General features: G+C 36.0%; 1 protein-coding gene and 1 non-coding gene across 11 annotated transcripts in view; one reads left to right on the forward strand and one right to left on the reverse strand.

The window, feature by feature from the left end:
* The window catches only part of IMMP2L (inner mitochondrial membrane peptidase subunit 2), a 923,127-nt gene that overhangs the window by 14,951 nt on the left and 885,076 nt on the right, over nucleotides 1-23,100 (forward strand). The gene's annotated exons all lie outside the window — the stretch shown is intronic.
* Nucleotides 1,021-1,160, reverse strand: LOC120365552 (U4 spliceosomal RNA). Its single transcript, XR_005580459.1, has one exon. It is a non-coding gene; the product is annotated as a U4 spliceosomal RNA (small nuclear RNA).

Consider the following 23,100-nt stretch of genomic DNA (forward strand, 5'->3'; position numbering starts at 1 on the left):
TAAGAATGACTGTTAAACCACTAACCCCTAAAGTAGACATGGGGAATCAAAAAGGAATTGTTATCAACAAGTAAGAAAGAGTACAGACAATTCCTGTTAGGTGTTATCTGATTTATGATATTGAGAATGGGGAGAATAAAAATTTAAAAACATTCTATAGAAGCATGCAGTCAAACAGACTTTATTTTTAAAATGTATTTGTTTGGAACAACTTTTTTTTTTTTTTTTTTTTTTTGTAGCAAGCACATAGAAGGTCAGTTTAGAGGACGGAATTGGGTGACAAGATAGATAATATTCTCTCCCTGAAACTGGTTTCTCACTACCCAGGTTAAATGTGGGGAAATGCAATGGTTAACATTTCGTGAATTATTTTTGGACATTAAATCTGATCTCTTGAAAGATGGATAGGCCTGGTGTAGTGGGTCACACCTATAATCCCAGCACTTCGTGAGGCTGAGACAGGAGGATCGCTTGAATCCAGGAATCCGAGACCAACCTGGACAACATGGTGAAACCCCGTCTCTACCAAAAATACAAAAAATTAGTTGGATGTGGTGGCATGTGCCTCTGGTCCCAGCTCCTTAGGAGGCTAAGGTGGGAGGAGTGTCTGAGACCGGGAGGCAGAGGTTGTAGTGAGCTATGATCATGCCACTGTACTCCAGCCTGAGCAACAGAGTAAGATCCTGTCTCACACACACACACAAAGCCTGGTGTGGTGATGCCCCTGGGCAGTCCCAGCTACTGGGGAGGCCAAGGCAGGCGGATTGCTTGAGTCCAGGAGTTTGAGGCTGCAGTGAGCTATAATCACACCACTGTACTCCAGCTTGGGTGACAGAACAAGACCTTGTCTCGACAAAAAAGCAGGATAAAAGAGGGGGTATGACAGTTTGTTTAGCATAAAATGGAGAAATAAGAGTAAAGTTGTTGAGTGAATTGTGTGAATTTGGGCATATACTGTACCATTTTGGATTTTATGATAAAGTGGTGAGTCAGCTATGATTTTTTTTTTTTAAATTCAGTTCCCATAGAGACTGCCAAAAATTGCCAATGCCGACTACATTTCAAGTCGTCATGGCAGGGTATTGGGAAAAGTTTTCAATTAGCAATAATCGCTCCTCAGATAAACCTTATTGGCTACAATACTACCACTGTGCAAAGCTAGCTATGATTTTTTATTATTAGAGGTCCTATCTTTAACTTGGTCTGATTGTCTTATTGTTTCAAGTTGACTTGCACAGTAATAGTTTCAAGCCCTTAGTCAAAGGAGTAGAGCAGCACATTACCTTATTTCACCTTTCTGTAGCATTCTATTCCATAGTGGTTTGAAGTTCACTTATTGAATAAATAAGAGTATATGTGATATTTGAATCTGTTTCAAGTCTGCCCACTGAAGTGCTGGTTAAATTCAAGACTGCAATCAGCAGTCTTTGTAAAATTCTTCTCTGACCAGCACTCTACTGCTTAAAATGGTTCTGTGGCTTCTGGTCACCCTTAGATTAAGAAAAACTTACTTAAATTTGCCTAAAAGATTTACCCTCTCTGGCTCTGCTTGCCGCTTCAGCTTTTTCTCTTTTTCACTCCAACATTAGCACTCTGTACTCCAGTGAGACTAATTTATAGACAATAAGTTCTTGTTACCTGGGCCTTTGTTTTATTTTTAAAATTTGGATTTTATCTTCTTATTTTTTCAGATATAATTTAGGCATTTAGAGGCCTCTATCAGTTTTCCTTGCCATGCTCTAACGTATCACAAATTCACTGAATGTCCTTATTTGTCTACTTTGATGTAGTGTAATGTAGTAGGCCCTCCCTAAATCGTTTTTGAATCAAGGTGATCTTGAGTCATTAGGGAGACAGCAGAGACTCTACTCTAATTGACCTTTGAAGGAAGGGAAAAACATTCAAAATAAGAGATACAGTTTGAACAAAGACATAGTGGGAGTACCTTTTATTCCTAAATTTAAGAATTAAGAAAATACAGTATATCAAAAAACAAAAACTAGGAAAAAGTGTTTGCAATTCATATCATAGGAAAAGAGCTGATTTTATAAATATGTAAGGGACACCAACAACTCAATGAGCAGAAGACCAACAATTGGATAGAAAAATGGACAAAGGGTAGGGGGTGGGAAAAAAATGGACAGACATACGAATAATATTAACAGTTCATAATAAGAGAAATGCAAAATTAAAACTTTAATTAGGTGCCTTTTTAAAAAACCTAATTGGCAAAGAAACAAATTTGAAAGCACAGTGTGTCATTGAGGGTGTAGGGAACTGGGCAAATGTGATCATTGCTAATGGGAGTATGGATTTGTACAATTTTCACTGAGATCAGTTTGGAAAATTTGAAATATACATAACATTTCAGTTTTCTACTAGAATATATCCTATAGATCCTGTAATTGTGTGAAATAATATATATTTAAGGATATTCTTGGCAATAACTGAAAGCAACTTAAATGCCCATCCTTAGGGGACTGGATCAATAAATTATAGTATATGTAATGAAATATTTATGTTAAAAATAATAAGGCAGTTATATATATACTGAAATCTAATAATCTTCAAGATACAGTAAGTCAGAAAGGTAAAGTGCAGAACAATGGATAGATTATTTTGGAGGAGACTTAAGAATGTATTTTCTTATATATGTATAGGATGTTTCTGCAGTGAATTATAAGAAGATGGAAAAAACCTCTGGGGATTGGAACTTGGTAGCTGAAGAACAGGGATGGAGGTTATTTTCCACTGTATTTCTCTTGAGTATTTTAAATTCTGTATTAGGTAAAAAATAAAAACAAGGAAGAAGTATATTCAATTCAAAATGTACTTCTGCATTACATATAGCCAACTCTGAGAAATTAGGGAATAGAAAAGTGAATTTAAAAAGAATCCTGTTGTTCATGTATTTGATAAGGGGTTGCTATCCATAGTATATAGTTTGAAGGCCAGGGTAGATTGATCACCTGAGGTCAGGAATTGAAGACCAGCCTGGCCAACATGGTGAAACCCTGTCTCTACTAAAAATATGAAAAGTAAGCTGGGTGTCGTGTAATTCCAGTTATTCAGGAGGCTGAGGCAGGAGAATTGCTTGAACCTGGGAGTTGGATGTTGCTGTGAGCCAAGATTGCACCCTGCACTCCAGCTGAGTGACAGAGTGAGAGTCAGTCTCAAAAAACTTCAAACATCTCAATAAGAAAAAACAACCTTATCAAAACATGGGCAAAGGATTTGAATTGACATTTCTCCAGAGAAAATATACAAATGGCCAATAAGGGCTTGAAAAGATGTTTAACATCATTGATCATTAGGGAAATGCATATCAAAGCCCCCTTGAAATTCTGTCTCACGTCCATTAGGTTGACTCCTATGGAGTTTTTTGGAAGCTTCTATGGGCAGAGCTGATCAACTTGTTCTTTCTCTGTTTTAAAAAATTAATATTAAAAAAAATATTATATTAGTTTTAATATTTTAAAATATGTTATCCTTTTGTTCTCCTGCTGTATAGTATGTATGTTTGTGGCCTCTGGATGCAGATACTTTGTTCTTGGTGTTGTTTTATTCTACTTCTCTCAATGCAAGAGAGAAGATTGGGGTTTTTGTCTTAGTTGGGGTTTTTTGGTCTTTTTTCTACTTTAATTTGTCTCAGTCTTGTTTTGTTTGGGGTATAAACCATTCTCAGGACCCTTTAATTTTCCTCTGGTTTTGTTTCTTGCCATGCTGATTCTGTTTCATTCCTAGGGTAGTCAGTTACGTTTCTTCCCTCATGGAAAAAAAGCCAGTATACATTTTTAAAAAATATGCCAAATATAAACCTCCCCTCCTTAACTGCTTTTCTCTCACCTTGTTTTGCTGCTCTGTTACAGTAAGCCTGAGTTCTATTTGTCCTCTGCCGCAAATGCCACCTTTTCAATTTTTCCTAGACAGTGGAGTAGAACATGTCTAGAATACAAGAAGCGGAAGACATATTGTTCCAAAGTTCTTCCATAAATAAATGTGTACATATAAATTCACTAGGCCTTGTTTATTTTCTCTGTGATAGGTGAGGTATCCAATTTAGTTGCTTTGTTGATGTTTCACACTTTTATCTCTTCATTCTGTAATTTTGCTCTTTCCCTCTTTGCATTAAAGAAATATGAACTGAATTCATGAGGTCAATAGGAGCCATACTTAATTTTAAGGACAGTATTTGTCCTTGAGCCAGATATTGGGTTGCTCACTTTATTTCCTTGGTCTGTTTTTCTTACTAGTTCTCAGGTGTTAAATTTAGAAGATTTACACTGTCCACACCTTTTAATGATTCTGGGTTCATTTGTTTTGCTAATTTTTATCTCCTGCTAGGAGATTTGCAGAAAAAAAGTCTGAGGAAAAAGCATTTTCTGCTCAGCTTCTTTTGGAAATACTTAATGCAGTCAAAGGGGAAAGAAAGGTATGTTCTTAAGGATTGCTATTTGATTATGGTATAACAAGAATTTTGAGTAGTAGTTTATCTGAATTGTAATTCAGATAAACAGTTACACTAATTCAAATAAAGTGTAATTCTCTTTTGGAAAATCTGACATCCTGTTAGCATTGATTGGCATATCTTTTGCTTTTAACCAAGATATGACTGGATCAGAAGATAAAAGGTTACACATTTGCTGGATCAGAACATAAAATGCTATACATTTGCTCTCACATAAAATTTAATTTTAGGGTAATATAATCTTCTAGCTAATTTTTAGTCTTTGTTTAGAGTATTTTTCACTGAGGAGTCTGGTTAGAAGCCAGAGGAGTCTAATTGGTTAGAAGCCATGCTGTTGAGGCCATTACACTGGAGATTAATCAAGAATGGTCTTACTTGCTTATAGAGAAGCCTTATCCCATCTCTTTGCCCAACATATATTTTTGTTCTTAAGCAAACTAATAAAGGGGAAATTGGGGTCAGGGAAAGGGTTTGTTCTATTAGTAGTTCCCACCAGTTACAGGAGGTGACTAGGATAGTGCATTGGTTAACATCAGCTTTGTATTTGAAAAGTAGAGCACACTAATATGATTATGAATATTTTAATAGGTAGATAACAGACTACAGAAAAAGTAGTAGTTTAAAATTAATTGCAGTTTTGGTTTAAAAATGTGGTTGATTTTGTTCTGTATTTGCTTTTATATTTGCTGAAAGTACTACACATAAAGATTATGCTTTAAATACTGTAAAATGTTTTCCTAGTATTAACTAAATGATTGTGGAAAATGTTATATTTGAAAGGTCATGTTGATTTTCTGGCATTTCCAGTTTTACATTTTATATATACAGTTGGATTGCTTGAGCTTCTAGCTGAGTTTTAGAAGATCCAGGTAAGAAATATAGAAGATAAATTGCAAAAGGGCACACTTTTTTGGAATGTACATATATCTTATCGTTCTTTTGTTTCAGCAGTGAAATTTCAAATTCTAAGAGGCAATTGAGAGTGCTAAAAGGACAGCAGGATAATAAGAATCTTCAGTAATTGTGAAGTTTAAAGACAATGCTGATAATATTTTTTATTCATTGATGTTGCATATAGACTTACTACTTTTCTTCCTTTTCTACCCCTTCTCCATTTGAATGAGACTTGAACATTGACCTTTTACATAGAGGAGTGAATGAATTGAGTATTCAGAACGCTTTTCCAAATAAGTAGTATCGGAGTGCTGCAGTAGCAGTTATGAAATCAATAACTCATCATGCCCTGTGTTTTATTGGGAGTGTTGAATATTTACTGGGAGTTGCGAATAACTGGAGGCAGTGTAGCATAGTGCTTAAATACACATGTTACACAGTCAAATAATCTGGATTCAGCTCTGCTATTTACTGTCTCTTTGAGCCTGGGAAGATTTTTTAAGCTCTCTGAGCATCAGTTTGTATCTTTTAAAATAGGGATAAAAATAAGGTTAATGTGAAGATTAAATGAGGTAATTAACACAATTTTTAATATTACTGTGTTTAATACAGTGATGTAAACTTTTAACCAACACAAAATGAATATTCTCTATGAGCTGAGGTTTTTATTTTATTGGTTTCACAATAAATACATTTGATTTTTTTTTTTCTTTTCTCAGTGCTTCATTTAGAGTTTGTAGATTTTTATCATAATTTATGGAGGAGTAATATTGACTGATTTTTGTGACTGGCTAATCACTCTACCTTTATGTAAAATGAAACAAAATCCTCACTATACCATTAGCCAAATATTTTTATATTTTATATTTGTTAGTCATCTAATGTTTGTTCTTAGGTTAATATCCAAAATGTAGTAAAATGTTGATATGATTTTGGCTGAGAAAAAATAACCTTTTAAGTATTTACTGGAGGTTTATGTTACCTACATCTCACTTTTATTTTTAAAACTCACCTTTCATCAGGGATTTTATTATGGTTGGTTTTGCTTAACAAGTATGAAGAGGCGAAATTGCCACTTTTCTTTTTAATTACTTGGATAACAATTAGTTGGTTAGGGACAGGTTTTTTAGGTGATATACCTATTCCTTTTTTGCAGAACAAAGCCACATTAGGTTCTGAGAAACTTTATTATTCAAAACTGGTAGATATTAATTTAAATTGCATCAAATCTCTATATGTCCCATATATTTTTATCTAGCTCATATATTCCCTAAAGCCTATAAAAGTTGTTATTAAATTTTCTTTCTAAGTCATTTATTGTCACAGTCATTGTGAAATTCCCTAATATCATTTGATGTTAATGAAACATCAACATCAATTGATATTTGCTTGTAATTCCATTATTTAAAAGAAAAGAGAAAGAGATAAAAGCAGAGTGGTCTGATTGAGGCAGGCTTAGAACTCTGTTCATAAGTTTCTTATAAGGGGATTAGTCTGAAGGCTACTGAGCTGTTTGTTTTTTTTTTTTAGATCGGGTTTCACCATGATGGCCAGGCTGGTCTTGAACTCCTGACCTCAGGTGATCCACCCACCTCGGCCTCCCAAAGTGCTATGATTACAGGCGTGAGCCACCACACCCGGCCCCTGAGCTGTTGACTAAGATGAAAACAACCTTTCTGATGACCAGTATAAAAATAATTTAGGCCGGGCGCGGTGGCTCACGCCTGTAATCCCAGCACTTTGGGAGGCTGAGGCGGGTGGATCACGAGGTCAAGAGATCGAGACCATCCTGGTCAACATGGTGAAACCCCGTCTCTACTAAAAATACAAAAAATTAGCTGGGCATGGTGGCACGTGCCTGTAATCCCAGCTACTCAGGAGGCTGAGGCAGGAGAATTGCCTGAGCCCAGGAGGCGGAGGTTGCGGTGAGCCGAGATCGCGCCATTGCACTCCAGCCTGGGTAACAAGAGTGAAACTCCGTCTCAAAAAAAAAAAAAAATAATAATAATTTAGTTTCATTTACTATTATTGGTGCTTTTTTACAAATGGAGCCCTAACTTACCTTTTGCTGCTGAAAACAGGAATATATTAGAAGCTTCCCTAAATGAGTGTCTTTTCCCCTATTACCCAGCTACCCACCTAATTTGTGTTTATTAAATGAAAACAGGTATGAAGTAAAGATCAGACAATTAGAAGTATTATCCTTAGAAGTGTAAATAATTTTGTGAGTATGTTGACCTTGTAGCAGGAGTCAGAAATGGTCTTTGAACATGGGCGTAGTGATGATGATGATGGGACATATCATGAAAGATAGGGTTAGTACTGCGAGGGAGGGGCCATTCTGATATTGGAGGGTAAAGTCCTGAAGTTAGAATCATAGATAGTTGGAGGTAAGGTCCTCTATTCAAATACATGAAATGAATTGCTTACTCATTGGCATAGCTAAGACTTGAATCTAAATCTTATTTCTGACTTGCTGCAAAACATAGCAGGAACAGAAAACACGTACCCCTAGAATAGAGTGGACACTCAGTTCTTTGGGAGGGACACATGCATGGAGAGGTAATATCAGGTGGGTTCCACGGCTCTCAGTACAGTCTGATCTGGCCACTTATTTTCTGCTTTACTCTTATGACTGGCGTTTAAAGAGTGTAATATCAGACATAACCATATGAAAATATCAACATTAAAAATGGGTGGTAATATAAACCATGTCTACAATTAAACAAGCAGTCAAGATACATTTATTTAGCATTTGCAAATGCTTAGCAAAATTCTAAGAACTTCAGGATGTATAGAAAGGAGTGAGACATGGCCTATACCGTTTAGTGGCTTACAACTTGGTTGGGGAGTTACCTATAAAATGGTAACTAACACTCTTGGGTGGCAAATGAAGGTGTGGCTAGTGAATGCCAGAGGAATTTGTGGAAGTGGAAGAGAGCCTTGTAGGTTACAGTGCTAATACACGGTTTCCCAGAGAGATGAAAATTAATTTGGTTGCTTCTCACCGCATTAGGTCTTATGAATAATTTTATGTGTTTAGCACTAAAGGTTTTGGGTTCATATAACTTCTTAAGTTACAGAGCTGGGACTTTATTGCAAGTGTTTCCCTGACTTCCAGTCAAGCACCATTCTACAACTGCCCAGTGTTGTGCACAGGTTGGCAGGAGGTTTCTGTTGCAAGAATCCCATTTTGCTTCAGTGTGTTCATTGGCAGATCAAATTCACCCCTCTGGTCTTCTGGATGTTTTATGGTGGAGCACCCCCAGTTTCAGTTACTCTGAGCCTCTTTTGTTTCTTGATTGGCAAAATAACTAAAATTGCTAGTTAAATATGAGTTTGGTGGATCTTTCTCTTTAAGGTGATCTTTCTACTAAGAAAATATTAAAGTGAGATGGAATATTTGTTTACAGTATATGAAACATAGCAACAGCTGGCATTTACAGTGGTCTTCTGCTGTTCAATTAGATTATTTTGGTGTTCTATGTTATGAATTGTTAACTTGAAGATTGGTACATAAATAATGCCATTAAAAATAATAAGATAAATAAATTTAGAAGTAGCTGCATCAGAGAATAAATATACTTCTCAAAAACACATTTCGTTTTTCCTCTACCTGGATATTTCTGTATTCAAATGGTATTTCTCATTTTAGCACAAAGAAAGGCCTATAAACCTGACAGTTGAATTTAGGCTAACCAAGAAATATGAAATACATTAGAGCTTGAATTACATAGTACAAACTTCAATCCACTGCTGATTCTTTAAGGCAGTGTTTTTAACCTTTTTCTTTTCTTTTTTTTATTCTTATTTCAAGGTAGTGAACCCTTCTTCAAAGAAAATCTTGCTTGGAATTCCATTACTAAAAAAAAAAAAAAAAAAAAAAAAAGAGATAAAAGCAAAGTGGCTCTTACTGAGGCAGGCTCAGAACTCTGTTCATTTAGCACCTGCTCCCCCCAGCCCTCAAGACTCCTGGGAATCATTAGGAGACCGTGGAGCACAGACTGAACAATATTGCTGTTAAGGAAAATCTAACTAAACACTTCCTAAAAATCAGCTGTTAATTGGGAAAAAAAATTCTTAATGCCTTATAGTTGCGTGGGTTATGAAGGTTACTTCATCCTTCTTACTCATCTTTACTGCCTCTGGACAAGAATGTTGTGCTATGATTTATTGAAGAAACACACACAGGCGCATGCACACACACACACACAGGCGCATGCACACACACACACACACACACACACACACACACACCCTTCTTGAAGTTCAATATACAGATACATATAATAATCTATGTATGTTCTGTTTTTGTTTTTGTTTTTTGTTTTGGAGATGGAGTCTCGTTTTGTTGCCAGGGCTGGAGTGCAATGGCTTGATCTCGGCTCACTGTAATCTCTGCCTCCCAGGTTCAAGCTATTCTCTTGCCTCAGCCTCCTGAGTAGCTGGGATTACCGATATGTGCCACCACACCTAGCTATTTTTTGTATATTTTGTAGAGATGGCGTTTCACCATGTTGGCCATGCTGGCCTTGAACTCCTGACCTCATGATTTGCACACCTCAGCCTCCCAAAGTGCTGGGATTACAGGTGTGAGCCACTGCACCTGAACTTTTTCTTTTTTTAAAAATTAGCCGGGATCTGCCGGGCGCGGTGGCTCAAGCCTGTAATCCCAGCACTTTGGGAGGCTGAGGCAGGTGGATCACGAGGTCGAGAGATCGAGACCATCCTGGTCAACCTGGTGAAACCCTGTCTCTACTAAAAATACAAAAAATTAGCTGGGCATGGTGGCACGTGCCTGTAATCCCAGCTACTCAGGAGGCTGAGGCAGGAGAATTGCCTGAACCCAGGAAGCGGAGGTTGTGGTGAGCCGAGATCGCGCCATTGCACTCCAGCCTGGGTAACAAGAGCGAAACTCCGTCTCAAAAAAAAAAAAAAAAAAAAATTAGCCGGGATCTCATGGCTCTGTCACCCAGGCTGGAGTGCAGTGGTGTGATCAAAGCTCACTGCAGTCTCAATCTCCTTGGCTCAAAAGATCCTTTCACCTCAGCCTTCTGAGTAGCTGGGAGCACAGGCATGTGCCAGCATGCCTGGCTACATTAATATTTTGTTGTTGTTGTTTGTTTTTGTAGAGACAGGGTCTCCCTGTGCTGCTCAGGTTGGTTTCAAACTCTGGAGCTGAAGTGATCCTCCTGCCTTGGCCTCCTAAAGGGCTGGGATTACAGGCCTGAGCCACTGTGCCTAGTTTGCTTATTTTTTTCTGTGTATATTTATACTTAAGGCATAAGTATAATTTATTTTAAAAATAACTTTCTCCATAAATATCTTCAATTGTCAAGTAAAACTATCAGGTAAGAGATGGAGATAATCATTTGTGTGCACATAACAACACACGCACACAATTTATGACATGTGGTTGTACAGTGCCATTCAGTTTAGGACTCCAGAACTTAATATTACATTCTTAGTATAATGTAGTTTATATGGACAGCTAAGTGATTCATTAATTTCTTCAATGAAACTGTATTGAACACTGAGCACGTAAGTGCAAGGCACTGAAGTACAGCATTGAACAAGTGTTTCTGCCCTCACAGAAATCACAACTGATTAGTCGTAAGGATGAGGAAATCAGGTGTGATAAATGCCCTGCTACCATTTCATGAGTATGGGAAGGATAGAGTTTTATGGGAACACATAGGAGGGGAATCGGTCAGATTTGGAGAGTCAGAGTGGACTTCCTGATACAGTGACATCTAAGCTAACATGAAGGACGGGTAAGAGCTGGCCAAAACAAAGAAAGGTAGGAGGAGTGATGTAGACAGAAGGGAGACATGTATAAGGGCCCAGAGACAAGTAAAAGTATGGCATATTCTAGAAATTGTATGGACCTGGGTTTGGTTGAAGCATGATGTACTATGAAAGGCAGAAACTGGCCAGGCGTAGTGGTTCACACCTGTAATCCCAGCACTTTGGGAAGGTGCATGGATCACTTGAGCTCAGGAGTTTGAGACTAGCCTGGGCAACATGGTGAGACTCCATCTCCACAAAAAAATAAAAAAAAATTAGCCAAGTGTGGTGGCACATGCCTGTGGTTCCTGCTACTTGGGAGGCTGAAGTGGGAGGATTGGTTGAGCCTGGGAGGCAGAGGATTCAGTGAGCTGAGATTGCACCACTGCACTCCAGCCTGGGTGACAGAGTGAGACTCTATCTCGAAAAAAAGAGTGAAAGTGATGAGACTAGGAATCTAATCATAATTAGCCTTGTATGCTAAATCTAAGCAGCTTGATGCTATGCTGTAGAAAATGAGGTGTTATTGAACGATTTCAAGCAAGAGAAACAATGATTTCTATTTTTTTTATGAGTGGTCACATTGGCTTACTACCATGTTGACCTTTGGGCAGCTGTTGGGATGATAGAGTCATTCTCTGAAAGTAGAACCAGGGAATATAGAATGCTGTATAGTTTGTCTTTCTGTGACATCCCCAATTGCCTCTATCCTTTATAAAATCCATCTTTCTTCATTTTATTTTTATGGCCCTCTTAGCCTTTTCACAAGGCTGGAATAATTCCAAAGAACACTGCCTAATGTTCAGTATCTATATAGATACTACACAGAAATGTCTTTACTCTTTCAGTTTCGCAGACACCGGTATGATGCCTGTCAGGTAGCAGATGTTCCAATAAATGTTTATTGATGTGCATGGAGTAAATACAAAAGAAAGAGATGTTGATTCAAATTTTTTTTTTTTTTTTTTTTTTTGGTTAAGATTTCTCTGCTTCTCCCAACATGTCCTTTAGGGCCAATGAATTTCAATGTCAGCGGTTTCTTAACAAACTTATCAGGGTACAACCACTGTATAATAGTACTACTAATGATAATTAATAAAACACTGTGCATTTTAAATAGTCCTCAAAGTCATAAGCTTTTTGGTTTATGAATGGACCTCAAATTCAGTTAACAGTTGGATATGCAGATATAATACTTAACGAATAGTGAAAAGCTTTAACTCAGCTCAACAATTATTATTTGAAAATAAGTGTAGAAGGATAATTCGTAAATTGAAAAAGAAATATACCTACAAGGGGACTTCTTTTCTAACATTTCTGAGAATGATCATAAAGGGTACTTACTTTAAAACAGTATTTTAAGCAGAGCACAGTGGCTCATGCCTGTAATCCCAGCACTTTGGGAGACTGAGGCTGGTGGATTGCTTGAAATCGGGAGTTTGAGCCCAGCCTGAACAACATGGTGAGACTCCATCTCTATAAAAAATATAAAAAATTAGCCAAGCCTGGTGATATGCATCTGTAGTCCTAGCTATTGGGAGGCAGAGGCGGGAGGAACACTTGAGCCTGAGAGGTTGAGGCTACAGTGAGCTATGATCATGCCACTGCACTCTAGTGTGGGCAACAGAGGGAGACTTTGTTTCAAAAAAAAACAAAAGAACCAAACAACAAAAAACAACCCCCAGTCAATATTGCATATGTTACTTAACTTAGTAGTTTGTAACATTTTTTTCATAGTATTAATTACTAATTAAATTAAATTGCCTGATTTACCTTTTGAAGCTAAAATACATTATTTTTAAGTATTGCTCAGTTTTAGAAAATTAGCAAAATCAAAGTTTTTTTTTTTTTTTTTTTTTTTTTTTTTTTTTTTTTTTTTTTTAGTGGTTTAAACTCATTACTGGCTTTGTTTAATAAGTAGTCAAATTTTTTTCATATTTAGCCAGTGGGATCACCAAGCAAGCTCCTGTGTCCTTTTGATGTACTTCCATCTTTTTCTAAGCACTTCTTAGTGGCCACAGACAATGTTTCAGGCTCATCTTAAACCTTCCCTACCCCAGTCCCAGAATCAGTAGGGAATGGTATTAGACTCTTTAAGATTTGAGTACTAGGTCTATTCATTCCGCCTTCTATGGTTTTGCTTCTAGGACCCCACAGCATTCTTCCCTGATTTCCCCTGGGCATTTATGTCTCCTTTCCCACAGTCAACCCTCTTCTCCCAACTCATTTGCTAAATCCTACAATGTACCTTAAGTAGTTTCAGAATTGTTTCCCTTATTCTTTACATTCCTCACCCCCTCAACTTCCCAGCCCAAATAACCTCCCATAGCATTTGATTATATATTCTTGGGTTGGGTATAATAAAATAATGTGTCCAGAAGTTAATTGGATTAGTCCCTTTTTTTCCCCCACCATAGTAAATGACTGTTTAATTCACTGCTTTGTTTAGATTTTAAGTGTCTGATGGGGCATGCCATTTCTTTAGATAAATAGGATCAAAATGTGTGATCTAAATCAAGAATATTAATGAGATTGTTTTGCCTTGCATTTAATATCTTTCATTAGACACTGTCACTGAAACAAAGGGAGGTGTGCAGTTTTTTCTTTCCTCTTCCTCCTCTTTTTCTCTCCTCCTTTCTTTTCTCCTCCTTTCCTTCATTTCCCTTTTTTGGTTTCTTTCTTTTTTTTTTTTTGTTTTGTTTTTGGTATGGAACATTTCTCTACCTTACTGCATTTTACTCAGAATAGTAGAGGCATTTCTGCTATTAATGACATGTATGCATTCCTGAAAAAATTTCAATTTTGCAAAATGACACCATGAAATTTTAGGGCCTGTAAAGAAAATAGGGCTAGGAACAGATCATTTGAAACCAGTAGAATTTTACAAACAGAGCTAAAAAAATGCAAGTTGTAATAAAAACAGTAGCACTATTAAATCCCTACTGGCATTTGCACACAGCATCACATCGATCTTAGCCTGAAATCCTGGTTTTCTTCCTTTGTTGTAGGTCCTTAAAGTCATCTACTTCTAATACAGACCAATTTCATCAAAGTTGAAAATCTGCTCCAGGGTATTGACCTGTTGATTTTATTTTATTTTAAACACAGGGGAAAATATCTTTGCATTTCTTCGTTGATACTCTCAACTGCCTTTAACAGTGGAAAGTCTTGAAGCCACCAAATGAGAAATTTGCTTTAATTGGGAGAAAACTTGCTCTTGGTTGGATGAAAACCTTCATGTACTGGGGAAAATTGTATATGAACCAGCATAGCTTTCACGTAATATTGATATCATTTTCCTACGTATGAGCTAATTTACATTAAGAAATATCTACGTAGCAGAATAGACTGTAATATTATTTTTATTTTAGTATATAAAGATACTAAATACCCATTACTGAAGATTTAAGTAATATGGAAAAATATAAAAAATACAGCAAAATTCCTTTGATTGCAAATAAATACTGTCATCATTTTGGTTCATATTCTTATTACTTGACCTCTTTCTATGGTGATGATGATGATGATAAGGATGGCGATGAGGATGATGCTGTGTGTGCATACAATCTCACATAAATGGGTTCATATTATACATGCAATCTTCCAACTTTTTTGGAAACAGAATCTCAAGCAATATAACTATATATTTTCCTTTTTAATGATTTCAAATTATTCTACTGTATGCATGCCATAATTTATTTACATATTTGTGGACATTTGGTTGTTTTCAGTTATTCACTGTAATAAAAATGGTATATTGAAAATCCTTGACCATATCTTTGCATTCATAAAAGAAATTCCTGAGGTGATGTTTCTGCACCAGAAGGTATATTCACGTAACATTTTGGTACATATTGCCATATTATATTTGTCAGTTTGATAGACTAAAGTGATACTTTGTTTTTATTTATATTCATTTTATTACTAGTGTGTTTGCACATCTTATGTCTTTGTATACTGTCCATATTTTGTTTCAGTGAAATACCTTTCATGAATTTTATTCCCCTTTCTCTCAGAACTTTTGTCTTTTTTCTTATACTTTATAAGAATTGTGGGTGTGGGGAAGAACAAAAATTTAAAAAAAAATGTATAATTTTAGAGATATTGAGCCTTCGTGATTAATAAATGTTATAACCCTTATTTATGGTATGTTTTGATTTTTATGTAATGAAATCTATCAGTATTTGTCCTTTATGTTTTTGGGGTTTTGTAAAATGTTCAGAAAGGCCTGTTTCCAGCCATAAAAGACTGTTGCCTTTATTTTCATTATTTTTATATTTCTATTTGTTATTTCTATTTCTATTTGTTTTTAATTATATTTATATTTCTATTATTTTATATTTCTATTTTTATATTTCTATTTATATTTCTATTTATAAAATATATAAAATATATTTTATATTTCTATTTTTGACATACCTGGAATTAATTTTCTTATGATGAATTTAATAAATATCCACCTTTGATTTTATTCTCCCTCCAAATTGTAGCTAGTTGGTTCAAAATAACTTGTTAATTCAACTTCTTCTCTTCCCAATATGAATGTCAACTTAATCAAATACCAGATTTCTTTGTGTCCTTGGATCTTTTTGTACATTTAGTATTGTATTAGTCATTTCTGCAAAACAACCACCAAAATTGGTGGCTTAACATATTTATTATCCCACACAGTTTCCATGGGTCATCAGAAATTTAGGAGTGGCTCAGCTTTGTAGTTTAGATTCAGTGTTTCTCTTAAGGTTGAAGTTAAGATTTCATCTCTAGCCACAGTCATTAAAAGGCTGAACTGAGGCTGGAGAGTCTGCCTTGAAAGCGGCTCACTCACTGGGTGGTGAGTGAGTGCGGCTGTTGGTTCCGTTCCTCTCCATGGACTTCTGTCAGGGCTGGCTTCCCTCATGACAGGGTGAGCTGGTTTGCCTAAAAGTAATGACCTGAGAGAGGAGAAAGAGTCTGGGAGAAGCTATTCTTTTTACAACGGGCCTCAGAAGTCACATATCATCACTTTTGTCACATTTTGTTTGCTAGAAGCAGGTCACTAAGTCCGACTCATGCTTAAGGGAAGGGGAATTAGGTTTCACATTATGAACAATGTGCCTGTTAAATAATTAGTAAACATTTTGAAACTACTTCCGCTTCCTTTTGTTTCATTTGTATATTTGTCTACTTCTGCACTAATATCATACCTTTTAATACATTGCTCTTTTAAAGAGTCTTATATCAGACAAATAGGATGTCACATAATGCCATGCTGTACTGTATTTGACAGCCGTTAGCTTTTACTGGGCAAGTATCTGAAAGTAAATATACCAAATAATATTGATAATAATCTGGTGACATTTTAGGTTGCTTTATTTCTCCAATTTCTCATGCTTCTTTGGAATCATATAGTAAGGATCATTGTATTTCATTGCAGATGCCTGCCTATAACACATTTAAAAAAATTGTTTTATGCTAGTCTGTGCTTCCATGAGTAATTTTGAATGTTTTGATTGGCAGTTACATAGTAACTTAAGGGTATTATGTGTTGATTAAATTTCACAGGTATCTTAAAGCAGTGTCTTCTAATTTATAGGCAAGTATGCAAAAATCAAAACAAGGCATATAAGTGTGGAGAATAATCTAAATAAGATCACAGTTCCATATGCTGCAGTACTCACCAGAGGCTCATTATAATCCCTGGACTTTTTGTGCAGCAGACACCTGAGTCTGGGTAGTGCTGTGCTCCATCTGCCTTTATCTCCAGGCCACTCAGGATAAGCTGCTTTGTACTCTGACCTCTTGGCTGTTTTTATTTATAAATTTATTTTTTCCTTTTTTTTTTTTTTTAAACATATGCTGCCAACTTGCCATTTGTTGCCATTTCAACAAGTGTGTATGTGTGTTTGTGTATACACTTATAAGCTAAAAGGACCATAAGCACTCATTCCAAAGGAGTTTATTTTTGTTGCTTTCACCTTAAATTGCATAAATATTTTCCTCTGGCTTGCATCTTCAGGACTGAGCCTGCACCATTGCTGTTTGAGCTCCCCATGGACTTGCAGCTGCCATACATGGGCTGCAGGCACCCTTCCAAATCTTTAAGCCATAGTCTGAACAGATTTTATTTTTGACAGACTAATCAGAGCCTTAATGTGCTTCCCTGATGGGGGAGCCTGTGTTTCTAATTTTTTGTATTTATTATCTTGTAAAGAGTAGTAATAGTCCCTGGGCCAGCTATAAGTTTGCGGGTTAAATTGTTATTTTTCATTCCTACTTTTTTGTGACTTTCTCTTTCCATCTTTGTCCCTTGGGGTCTGGTGGCCTGGTTGTTTTGAGAAGCCTTCCTTCTCCTTATTCCCAACCCTGAAAAGCCATGTTGTAGGTATGATTTGAGTTGATATGGCATTCTAAGGCATTTGCATTCTAAAGAAAGCAATATATTTGAGGCATGAAGGGTAGGGATCAGGATACCATTTTCATGAGACCCAGAAACCATGTTCTTTAAAACAGTTTTTTAATTTTGCTTATTGTTAAGCCCTAATAAGATCCTTGTGCCATTCTAAAATAAGACAGAAGTAGGGCTGCTATGTAAGAGGATTGAATAGGAAGCAGTGTTAGATAATAGGAAAAAAATGTGAGGTGGCAAAGTAGATAAGGAATAGCAAAGCTTGATACTTGGATGACTGCTTCAGAAACTGGCTGTCACATGGTTGCTAGTGATATTTTTCCATTACTCATGATATTGCCTAATGCCCACTTTCTAATATTTTGTTTATTTTGTACATTTCTTTTTTTAGGTCTGAGTGTTATTAACGTTTTCTTATTTCCCCTGTCTTACTTCTTCTAAGTTTTGATTTTCAAAAGGTTCTTGAGATTTTTTTTTTTCTAAAAAGAGTGCTTTTTCTGTTTATAGGCTTTCTTAATTTTTTTAAAGCCGATTTTGAATACAGCCCAAATGTCAACTAATGCAGTATTTTCCTCTTAGCTACTCAGTAAGTATTCCTGATGCTGGCATTGTAATGTATCCTTTTACTAACCCAATGTATTATTGCTTCAAGAAAAAATGGACTTAACGGTGAAATAGTTCAGTATCCTCTAATTGCTTTGCTTGGGTTATGGATAAGTACCTGGTCTGTTTCATTTACACACATGTTTAAGTCCCCGTATTGTTAGCTTAAAATTCACCTTTCCTTTAGCTTCTACTTAATGGTAGCAGTTAGACTTTTCTATTAAATTGGAAAAAAAATAGAGTACAGTGTTGAAATCCAAATTTTGCAGTTATTAGGATTTAAAGCTTACCAAGCTTCTCCTTGCTAATGGTTATCATTTAATAGGATTTTTCTTTCTATAAAAAACTATTCACTGTCTTATTAATTTTTATGGTAAACTATTTTTACAGAATTTACTTCATTTTACTAACTGAAATTTGAGATTAGGGCTTAGTTATAAATACTGTCAAATGATATGTATTTGGAGTTACAGGATAAGGATAAATTATAGGATTTGAGAGGCCTAGAATATTGTTAATGGATTTTGATTTATATGGTTTCCAAAGATATTGCAGCCATGAAGATGTCCGTATTGATGAGAAAACACAAAATTCATATTCAGTCTTATGTCTCGCTTCTCTTAATATATATCCTGTTTCCTGATCTGGCCATCATTCTTGCTGTCTCAGATAGGCTGTTTGCATTTTTATTCTAATTGTATTTTTCTTTTATCTGAGTGACTTAACAAATGTAATTTATTCTTTTATTTCCAAAATTTTGAGGAAAAAATTTAAACATACAGAAACATTCTAAGAATTTTATAATGAACATCTTAAAACCCACCACCTACATTCTAATTCATTTTTTCCTTTTTAGCCTTTCTAGACATGAATTTTTTTCTTGTAATTCCAGCCCTTCCTTTTTTTTTTTTTGTTTTTTTTGTTCCTCAATGACTATTATATAATTTATTCCTGTGGTTCAGTTCTGGTACTAAGTCATGTATTTCATTTTATTTTGTTTAAAAACAAAAATCTCAAGACACCTAAGACAGTGCTCAAGACATTCTTGTTAACTGATGAATACCAGTGCATATGATTGACCTAACTGGTCAAATCTTAGAGCAGCATGAGGTTCAAAGCAGAACAAAATGATTATGTATTAGGTATCTTATCATCTGGAAGATGGAGACTTTATTGGTTTATTGTCTGTAATTGACATCCTTAATTCTGTTATACTTTTTGGATTTGTTATTGCTAGGCTTCTTCCTTACACATAGCTGGTGCTTTATCTGAAGTAATACCCTTTATTTGATGATCTAGCCATTTTCTTTACGCAAATGCTTACGTAAACAAAACAAACACGTTAGAACATTTTGAACCTCTGGAAACCTTGCGAGTTTTCTCAGATAAAAAAATTTTGCCTTAGTGAGATAAAGTAATTTGTCACATTTTTGACTCACAATTTAAACTGAGGTCTTAGATTCAAAGCTTACCAGGATTTCACTGACTTTCCCTCTGCTGATACTGCTTCTGAAGAGCACCTTGGACAGAGTGGGGCCTGCTGTTCCACTGAATCAGAGGGAAGGGTGTATGTTCACAAGTTAAAGGAGTCCTTACCAAAAAACAGGAAGTCTTTATAAATTTCTGTATCCTAGTTGTATTTTCTTTACAGTTGTACTAGAGCATGACCTTGAAATTCATTTGTTTTTACATATTGCTGACTTAAAACTGAAAACATTGGTTTTAACCTCTCTTCTCTTAGTATCCAGATGCTTATCAGTTTACCAATAGAAAGTTATATCTCCATGAAATAAGCAATTTTAGAGGGATTAGCTTCATCATTGTATCAGGTGACTTTTTTTATTGGGTATCGTTGCCAGAAAATGACTAACTTTAATTATTGGGTATCTTTGCCAGAAAATGACTCACTTACATAATTACATTTCTCCTCCTTTATTATTTTTGGCTAGTTTTCCTTTTTATTTCTTATTTCTTTTTTTGTGTATGTGCCATTTTGGTCTTTGACAAGAATTTTCAAGTGAGAACTACTAAGTCAGACAAGATAAAATATAAAGAATTAGATACTGGTATTCATGTTCTAAAGTATACTAAGTGTTTGTTTGTAAAACATTGTTTATATTTATAATGTGAAAGGAAGGAGCAAGATGGTCAGAAAAAAATTTTAAAAATTGCTTTCTGTAGATTACTTGCCAAGATCTGCGTCCAGTGGAACAAAAATTGTTCTAATTCATCAGTTTTTCTTTTACATCCTTGTATTAGTCCAAATGTGTCCAAGTGTCTCTTGATTTTTCACATGCTTATGCTCTGTTACCAAGCCAGGGTGTTGGTACCAGGGGCTGCTAGAAAGATCCATGGAGGATGATAGCTGTATTATGTGTGAGCATATATTTGTTTCTTGTGATCTTGTCACTATGGGTTGGTCAATCTGGTGTCTTAATGTAGTGTCTAGCACAAAGTAGGCACTTAATGTTGAAAGAATGAAAATAGAAACTCTACATGAGAAAGGAAGCATGCTGGCCTTGTTTCGTATCACACATTTATCTCTTAGTACAATTCCAGACCGATTCAGGAATCGCGTGTCAGATTTGCTTGGATCCCCACTCTTGTATTCTCTGATATTCATAGTTTGATGGTTTCCTCTTTATAAACAAAATCTTGACTTTGTGTAGGCTTATTATGATGATTGAAAGGTTACATTTTACATAAGATACTGCCTTATAACTTATTATTTTCCTCTTACCTTCAAACCTCCCACACAACTTTTAAATAGTTTTTATAATTAGGATGACTTGGGGTGATTTATCCACCTGGTTGCCATGGGTGAGTGATTGGTAACTTTGTACAAGCTAAAATGTAAGCAGGCTTAAGAACAATTTTAGATGAATTCATGCATGATCAAGTCACAAGTTGTTATGGAAAGGAGAGAAATTTAGAGTGTGGGTTGTTATGTGGTTGAGGTCAGCATCACCAGGAAACTCTTACTTATAAGTGCTATATGCCAGGTGGCAAATATGATTTCACTTGATTCTGAAAGCTTATTTAAAAAATATTCTCAGTTTAAGAAATTCAGCAATGAAGCAGGTGTACTTACAATTTTAAGCAATAATTTTCTCAGGAGCAGTGTTTTGAACTGAAGGGACTTGCATAGTTACAAGAAGAATGAGATAACTGATTAAAAATTGTTCCCTTTTTGTCGGGGATGATTTTAGTACCTCATTGTTATTACTTAGATGAAAATTTTCTCAGTACTAGGTACTTACTAGTGTGGTGGTTTTAAGCATTTAAGGTGTAAACAAAAGACCAGATTATCTGAGTGATTCTTTGGCAATTTACATAGACAAGGAGATGCATTAACTTTGCCAGTATGTGAATGTCATTAAACTTTAAGACGATTACTGGATATGACAACATAGAAATGTTGTGTTAATTTCTTCATATAGGTATAGCTTCTTTAGTATTTACGTGACAGAAACTTTTAACAGTGCTTTATTATTATGAAATATAGGTGCCCCTCACAATTGAGGTAAGACAGGACTGAATTGAACCTTTTATTTTTGAGTCTCTGAAAATAGCAACCACTTGTACCTTGTTTTCAGGGTATCTTTTATTGCGCTTGCTTCCTTGGCTTTGAGTAGGATCTGCACAGTATTGGATTGACATATCTCCCACATGCTCCTTTATGATCTTTCAGAAAAACACTTGCCCTGACTTTGTTGTGCAGGCGATGGTGGCAGTAGACCTGAGGAAATGAGAAGTGAAAGAGCAATGGCTTTCAGGTCTTTACTTATATTTAAAGTGTTCTTTATATGATTTGCCCTGGTTTTAGCTCCCTTACTGCTGTATCTTTTAACCAGTTGTTTAGTAAAAGTCAATCCTTTTTTATTTTGAACACTTAAAAGGTCTCAAACCATAAAGGGAATTTAATTTTTCTTAGTCAATAATCATCTCAGTGTTTGTTTTGGTATCTGCCAAAGTTCTTAAGAAATAGTTAAAAAACAATTAAAAATTATAGAAATAATTCTGGGCTTAGAAAGAACCTTAGATATTAAAATCTAACGTGTACTCCTCTACTTTTTTGGAGACAGGGTTTTGCCCAGTGACCCAGGCTGTAGTGTGGTGGCAGAGTCATAGCTCACTGCAGCCTCAAATTCCTTAGCTCAAACAGTCGTTCTGCCTCAGCCTTCCAAGAATCTAGGACTCCAGGTGTATGCTACTATGCCTGGCCAATTTTTAAATTTTTAGTAGGGATGGAGTCTTGCTGTGTTGCCCAGGCTGATCTCAAACTCCTGGCCTGAAGTGACCCTCTTGCTTGGGCTCCCAAATAAGTGGCTTCTTGTTACACATGAGGAAACAGTCCCAGAAGTGACTTGTTCAAAGTCATGGGGCTGGTTATAGACAGAAACAGATATCCGCCTCAGGTCTTCTGAGTCTTATTACCATGCTCCTTTTTGGGTACTAGTGACTGAATGGAGTATAAGTAATATAGGTGAGCATTACTGGAAAAGAAGACTTCTCTTCTGGAGTCTCAAAATTCAGGGAATGTGAATTTAATAAAACTTTTTTTTTTTTTTTTTTTTTTTTTTGAGACGGAGTTTCACTCTTGTTACCCAGGCTGGAGTGCAATGGCGTGATCTCGGCTCACCGCAACCTCCGCCTCCTGGGTTCAGGCAATTCTCCTGCCTCAGCCTCCTGAGCAGCTGGGATCACAGGCACACGCCACCATGCCCAGCTAATTTTTTGTATTTTTAGTAGACACGGGGTTTCACCATGTTGACCAGGATGGTCTCGATCTGTTGACCTCGTGATCCACCTGCCTTGGCCTCCCAAAGTGCTGGGATTACAGGCTTGAGCCACCGTGCCTGGCCCGATAAAACTTTTTTTTTTTAATGTTTCCCCCTTAATTTATATTTTAACCATGCATACTACCTTATAACTAAGATAGCTGTGGCATCATATTTGGAAG

This window comes from Saimiri boliviensis, chromosome 10, assembly GCF_048565385.1.
Source record: "Saimiri boliviensis isolate mSaiBol1 chromosome 10, mSaiBol1.pri, whole genome shotgun sequence".
NCBI lineage: Eukaryota > Metazoa > Chordata > Mammalia > Primates > Cebidae > Saimiri > Saimiri boliviensis.